At 37.5% G+C, this 6033-nt stretch overlaps 1 protein-coding gene and 1 pseudogene across 1 annotated transcript in view; one reads left to right on the plus strand and one right to left on the minus strand.

Annotated features, from left to right (window-relative positions):
• STX8 (syntaxin 8) overlaps nucleotides 1–6033 on the minus strand; it is a 252916-nt gene that overhangs the window by 180227 nt on the left and 66656 nt on the right.
• LOC103206728 lies at nucleotides 1369–3451 on the plus strand (annotated as a pseudogene).

The following is a 6033-nucleotide window of genomic DNA, read 5'->3' on the forward strand; positions in this document are numbered from 1 at the left end:
GAGGAGAGCTGTTGCATTGTGGTAAACTGTGGTCAATGACATGAGACAAAGTATATGTGAACTGCTGTATGGAAAGTGAATTTGCTCTGTAAACCTTCATCCAAATCACAATTTAAAAAAAAAAAGAAAAGGAAGACTATACCCAAAGGACTTGAAAGCAGCAACATGAAACAGACATGTGTACATTAATGTCCACTTTAATGCTATTCATAATAACCAAAAGGTGGAAACAATCTAAATGCCCATCAAGAAATGAATGGCTAAATGTGGTATGTACATACAACAGTGGAATACTACACAACCAAAAAGAAAAATGAAGTCTTCATATAATATGGATAGAGCTTAATGACGTTTGCCTGAGTGAAATACATCAATCACAAAAGGACAAAGATTATATGACCTCATTTATATAAAAGACTAAAACAGATAAACGCATAGAGACCAAAGTTTACTAATGGTTACCAAGGGCAGGTGGTTGAGGAAAAGGGGATTATTGCTCACAGAGTGTCAGTATAAATAGGTGATGGGAAAAATCACATTGATTAAGGGTAATGATGGTACAGCTGATTAATGCAATTGATGTCAAAAAGTGGTACCCCTGAAAAATAAATTTAAAAAAAAACCGGTACACTTGTAAAAAGTTGATTTGGTTAATGTGTGAAATAGGTTTAAAAAAAAAAAAAAGAAAAGAACAGCTGCTGAAGCTACTTATGTATAGTGTCTTGTGCTTCTCTTCAACCTCCTACTTTATTGTGTAGTGTGTGGGGTCTTTTTGCAAAGCAAGCAGCCATCCAAGGCACAGCAACTGGTCTCTATTCACCTGGAGCAATAGAGGAAGAAGGAGAGTCAGGAATAAGATGAAGAAATAGAATGGATGGCCTATTGCCTCCATAAACAACTGCCTCCTCTGCTATAAGACCAGAACTGGATGGTGCCTGGCTACCATCACGGAACGTTTCGATCAAAGATTCCACAGAAGGATCCTGATCAAAAGGAGGGAACGCACAACAGAATTTCAAATTTTTAGCAACTATACTTGCTGAACCATGGAGGGTGGGTGAATCCTCAAAACTATTGCCCTGAAATAATCTCTAAAACCTTAAACCAAAAAGATCCTTTAAAATCATCTTAAAACTGAACAATAGTAACTAGAAAAAAGGTCAGCTTTGAGTATTATATTCTTTTATGCACTATTTATATGGAATCAAATTGACAAAAGAAACTTGAAAGATCAGTTAGGGTGTGCGTTGGCAAGCTGTGGAACTGGGGTCAGCGACAGGTGGCATTAGGAACAAAGGTGAACGACTTTACCAAGAAGCTGCAGGCAGGAAGAGTCTTCCCCATCCCACCACATGACAGGTTCCAAACATGTTGGGCAAAAATGAATTGCAAGCCGAGAGGGAGTATAAGAAGCAGTGATCAGCCCAAATCAGAAAGGAGGAAAAAAATAATAATAATAAGGTAACTGATCAGAAGGAGGAATAATTACTCCTGTGCAAGAGTCACAGCTTGTTAAAAAAGAGAGGGAGAGAGAGCGAGAGAGAAGAACAGCAGAAGCATTGCTTCAAAGCATGAGGCTAACTCCAGAATCCCCACCGTCCCTTCTCCTACATCTCCATCCTCCAAATGTGTGCGCACAGCAAATGAAGCCAGAAGCTAAGACTCTAGAGGGGATGCCATGGGATCTACAACTCTGCACTGGGATGCAGATCCATCAATTCTTCAATTTTACTCAGATTCCACCTTGGGACAGGACCTATTAATTGGAATGGCTAAAATTATACAAGTTAACTTCCCTTCTTAAGAAACTGTCATATATACAAAGGAAACTCAAATTCCAGTTATGGTTCAACCCAAAGAAGAGGAAGAGGAAGAAGATGATGCTGTGATTCCTACTCGCCGAATGGACCTGAAGAAGACAAAATTTTGAAGATGAAGAAAATAAGCCTTTGTGAGCTTACTGAAGAAAAAAAGCAACAAATTTTGCATCCTGAGCAATTTTTAAGTTTCGTTGACCCTTCTACAAGAATTGCAGAAAGAGCTCTTTCTGAATAGATTAACATCTTCTTTGACTACAGTAGGAGACATCTGGAAGACAAAGGAGAGACTATTTTTTGATGAACTTTGGTCAAAGCACTATGTTGTTAGTTGTCTGGATTGGTCATCTCAGTATCCAGAGTTATTTGTGGTTTCCCACAATAACAATGAAGATGTTCCTCATGAGCCTGATGGTGTGGCCCTTATATGGAATATGAAATACAGAAAAACTACCCTAGACTATGTGTTTCACTGCCTGTCAGCTGTGATGTTTGCTAAATTTGCAAAATTTCATCCAAATCTGGTTGTTAGTGCATATTCAGGCCTAACTGTGCTTTGGAATAACCACAGCAATGAAAGGACCCCAATGCAAAGAACTCTACTGTCAGCTGCCGCACACACACACTGTGTGTATTACGTAAACGTAGTTGGAATGAAAATGTTCACCATCATTAGCATCTCTACTGATAGATAAATTTGTTCACACAGCCTGGACATGTTCTCCCATCCACAGGATAGCATGGAGTTGGTTCATAAACAGTCAAAGGCAATAGTTGTGACATCTATGTACTTTCCCTGTTGTAGATGTCCACCACTTTGTTGCTGGGAGTATAGAAGGCTCTGTGTACACAGCGTGCCGCCACGGCAGCAAAGCTGGAATGACTGAGATGTTTGAAGGATATCAAAGGCGAATCACTGGCAACCCATGCAGCTATTAAAGCTGTGTATTTCTCTTATCTTTTTCTCACTTCATCATCTGACTGGATAGTAAAACTCTGGACAACTAAGAATAACAATCTCTGAACTCAGTTGAAGGTAATTCAGACTACGTGTATGGTGTTATCTGGTCACTCACCCACCCAGCCCTATTTACCTGTGTGGATGGTACGGGGAAACTGATTTGTGGAATCTCAATAACAACACAGAGATGCCAAATGCCAGCTTTCCGTGGAGGGTAATCCTGGTCTTTTTTACCCCCCTCTTTGAAAGGCATAAATTTTCTTTCTTTATTTTTATTTTTCCCTGTAATCGAACTACTTCTAGAGACTATAAGGGCTCAACAATTGCCAACCTGCTTTGAGTTCTTTGTAATATAATGCACTTTCTTTTATTTAGCTTTTTATTGTAATTTGGGTGGAAGTTTACAGAGCACTTTCATTTTCTACTCAAAAGTTCATACACATTTTGTTTCATGACTTTGCTAATCCTGCTCTTAATCATATAAAATGGATCCATTCTGGAAGAGAGATTGCCATGGGCGACTCCGAAGAACAGGTCACTACATACAATACGGGAGAGCAGACTGCTGTTCCCTGCAATAATGAATGGACACGGTTCAGTTGACCCCTCCAAGAAAGTAACGTAAACTGAACTGATGGCAGATGAAGCAGCAGCTACCCAAACGCCTGCTTAGTTCCTGAAACGAGACGTGTAGCCTTAGTGGATTTGGGGAAGGCTCTAATTAGATCCTAAGACTATTTGCATGCTTCTGTCTAAATGATAATCAAAAATAAATTTTGTGGATTAAACTGTTGATTTAATGCTGGAAGCAAGCTTACAATTCCACTTTTCATATAGAATGCATCTTGTTTTGGATTTCTGTCATTTTTAATACAACTGGCTGCCTTTAAAAAAATGATAGGAATCTTAGGGAGCAGAGAGTTTATATTAATGGGAGAGAAACAGAAAAGGAGGGTCAGAACAGTTGCACAACTCAAAGATTGTGATCAATGTCAGTAAATTGTACATGTAGAAACTGCTGAGCTGGTGTATGTTTTGCTGCATATATTCTCAACAAAAACAAAATAAATACATTTAGATGAAAATAAAAAAAGAACTGAGAAAAGAAAATGCAGGGAAAATAAAGACTGTTTCTGACCTACAAAAGGTGAAAGAATTCATCACCAGCAGACCTGCACTGTAAGAAATGTTAAAAGAAGGTCCTTCAAGCAAGAGTAAAATAATGATAGATGGAAATCTAAACTTACACAAAGGAATAAAGAGCACTGAAAAATGATAACTAACCAGAAGGCTGCAGTTCAAACCTACCAGTCACTCCTCGGAAGGAAGACTGGGCGATCTACTTCCACAGTGCTACCGCTTCAGACACCCAAGGAGGGGTCGCCATGTGTCGGAGCCGACTCCAGGGCAGGGAGTGAGTGAGTGAGTGATGTGGTTAAATATAAAGGAATTTTATTCTTAACATGTAAATGTCTTTAAAAGATACAAGACTGTTTAAAGCAAAAATAATAACATTGTTATTGTGGAATTTACAACATATATAGAAGGAGAACATATGACAACAATAGCACAAAGGCCAGGAGGAGAGAAAGTGAAGCATACTATTGAAGGTTCTTATACTATACATGAAGCAGCCTGATACCACTTGAAGCTAAGACTGTGATAATGTAAAAATACATACTATAAACCTTTTAAAAAGAAACCCACTAAAATAATACAACAAAATTGTACTAACAAGCCAAAAAAGAAAATAAATTGGAGACATAAAAAATATTCTAAAGAGAAATAAAACACTAAAGAACAGATGGGACAATAGACAACAAAGAGCAAGATGACAGATTCAAATTCAATGGCCATCAATAATCATTAAATATAAACATCAGGTCTAAACAGATTAAAACCAGAAGAAAAGCATTTGCAAAAGGAGATAGCTCAGGGAAGAGGTAACTATAGGAAGGAAGTGGGAAGAGAGCTGTTACATTGTGGGGAATTGCAGTCAGTGTTATGAAACAGATGTGTATGAACTGTCCTATGGAAATGAATCTGCTCTGTAAACTTTCACCCAAATCACAATAAAAACTTAAAAAAACAAAAATAGAAAGGGATAATTATAAAGAATAACATATCTTTGTACATATTGACATGAAAAAATGTCCATAACACATACTAAATAAAAAATGAGCTATAAAATAGTATGTATCTCAGGACCTCATTTATATAAACTATATGTGTGTTTTTATTATACGTATGTATATACATATATAGAACAAACAACCAGGGAAATACACAGTAACCCATTTACAGTTTGGGATTGGGAAGCAATACTAAACTAAAAACTCACTGCCATTGAGCCGGATCCAACTCATAGTGACCCCTCCTTAAGTTTCCAAGGCAGTATCACTACGGAAGTAGATTGCCCAATTCTCCTTCCGAGGAGTGGCTGGTGGGTTTGAACCACCAGCCTTCTGGTTAGCAGTCAAATGCCTTAGGGCACTATGCTATGGAAGCAATAGGAGGGCTTTTTCTTTTATATACTCTTATACTGTTTGACCTTTGTATGACAATCATGCATTGCTTCTCATATTTAAAAAGTAGAAGATAATTTTAAACATATATAGGTTTATCAAAAATATATAAACGGCACAGGACAGCCCTATACAACAGACTCACTCAATGCAAAATGTCAGTAGTGCCCATGTTGAGAAACTGCTCTAGAGAAAGAGGCTATGAAATGAGTGCTACAAAATGGCATGTAATTATAATATAAACAGCAAGTGGAGAATTGGGACAATAATCCAATCTACCACACCCACCAGCTACTCTTTCTCAGCAGCTGCCTCCCGTTTTATCTGTTAATTTTTCTATCTTTAAAAAAATCATCTATATGGGATGAAATGGTCAATAATTACCCTAAAGCAAAGATGAGAAGGTAAGGGGAGGGCAAGGAAACTAGATTAATGGAAACAGAACCACCAGAATGGAAATAATGAGAATGTTGACACACCATAAAAAATGTAATCTATGGCATTGAAAAATAAGTATAGAAATTGTTAAATGGGAACCTAACTTGCTGCATAAACTTTCACGAAAAACACAATAAAATATTATAAAAACAAAATTAAATTAAAACAAAAACAACCTCTTAAAAATGTATGTGTGTATCATCCAATCTGTAACCTATACAACTATGAGACCAGAAGAACTAGATGGTGCCCAGCTACCACTGCCATCCACTTGGAAGGGATGTAGGAGATC

This window comes from Orycteropus afer, unplaced genomic scaffold (genome assembly GCF_000298275.1).
Source record: "Orycteropus afer afer isolate SDZICR_OR568_19922 unplaced genomic scaffold, OryAfe1.0 scaffold00330, whole genome shotgun sequence".
Lineage (NCBI taxonomy): Eukaryota > Metazoa > Chordata > Mammalia > Tubulidentata > Orycteropodidae > Orycteropus > Orycteropus afer.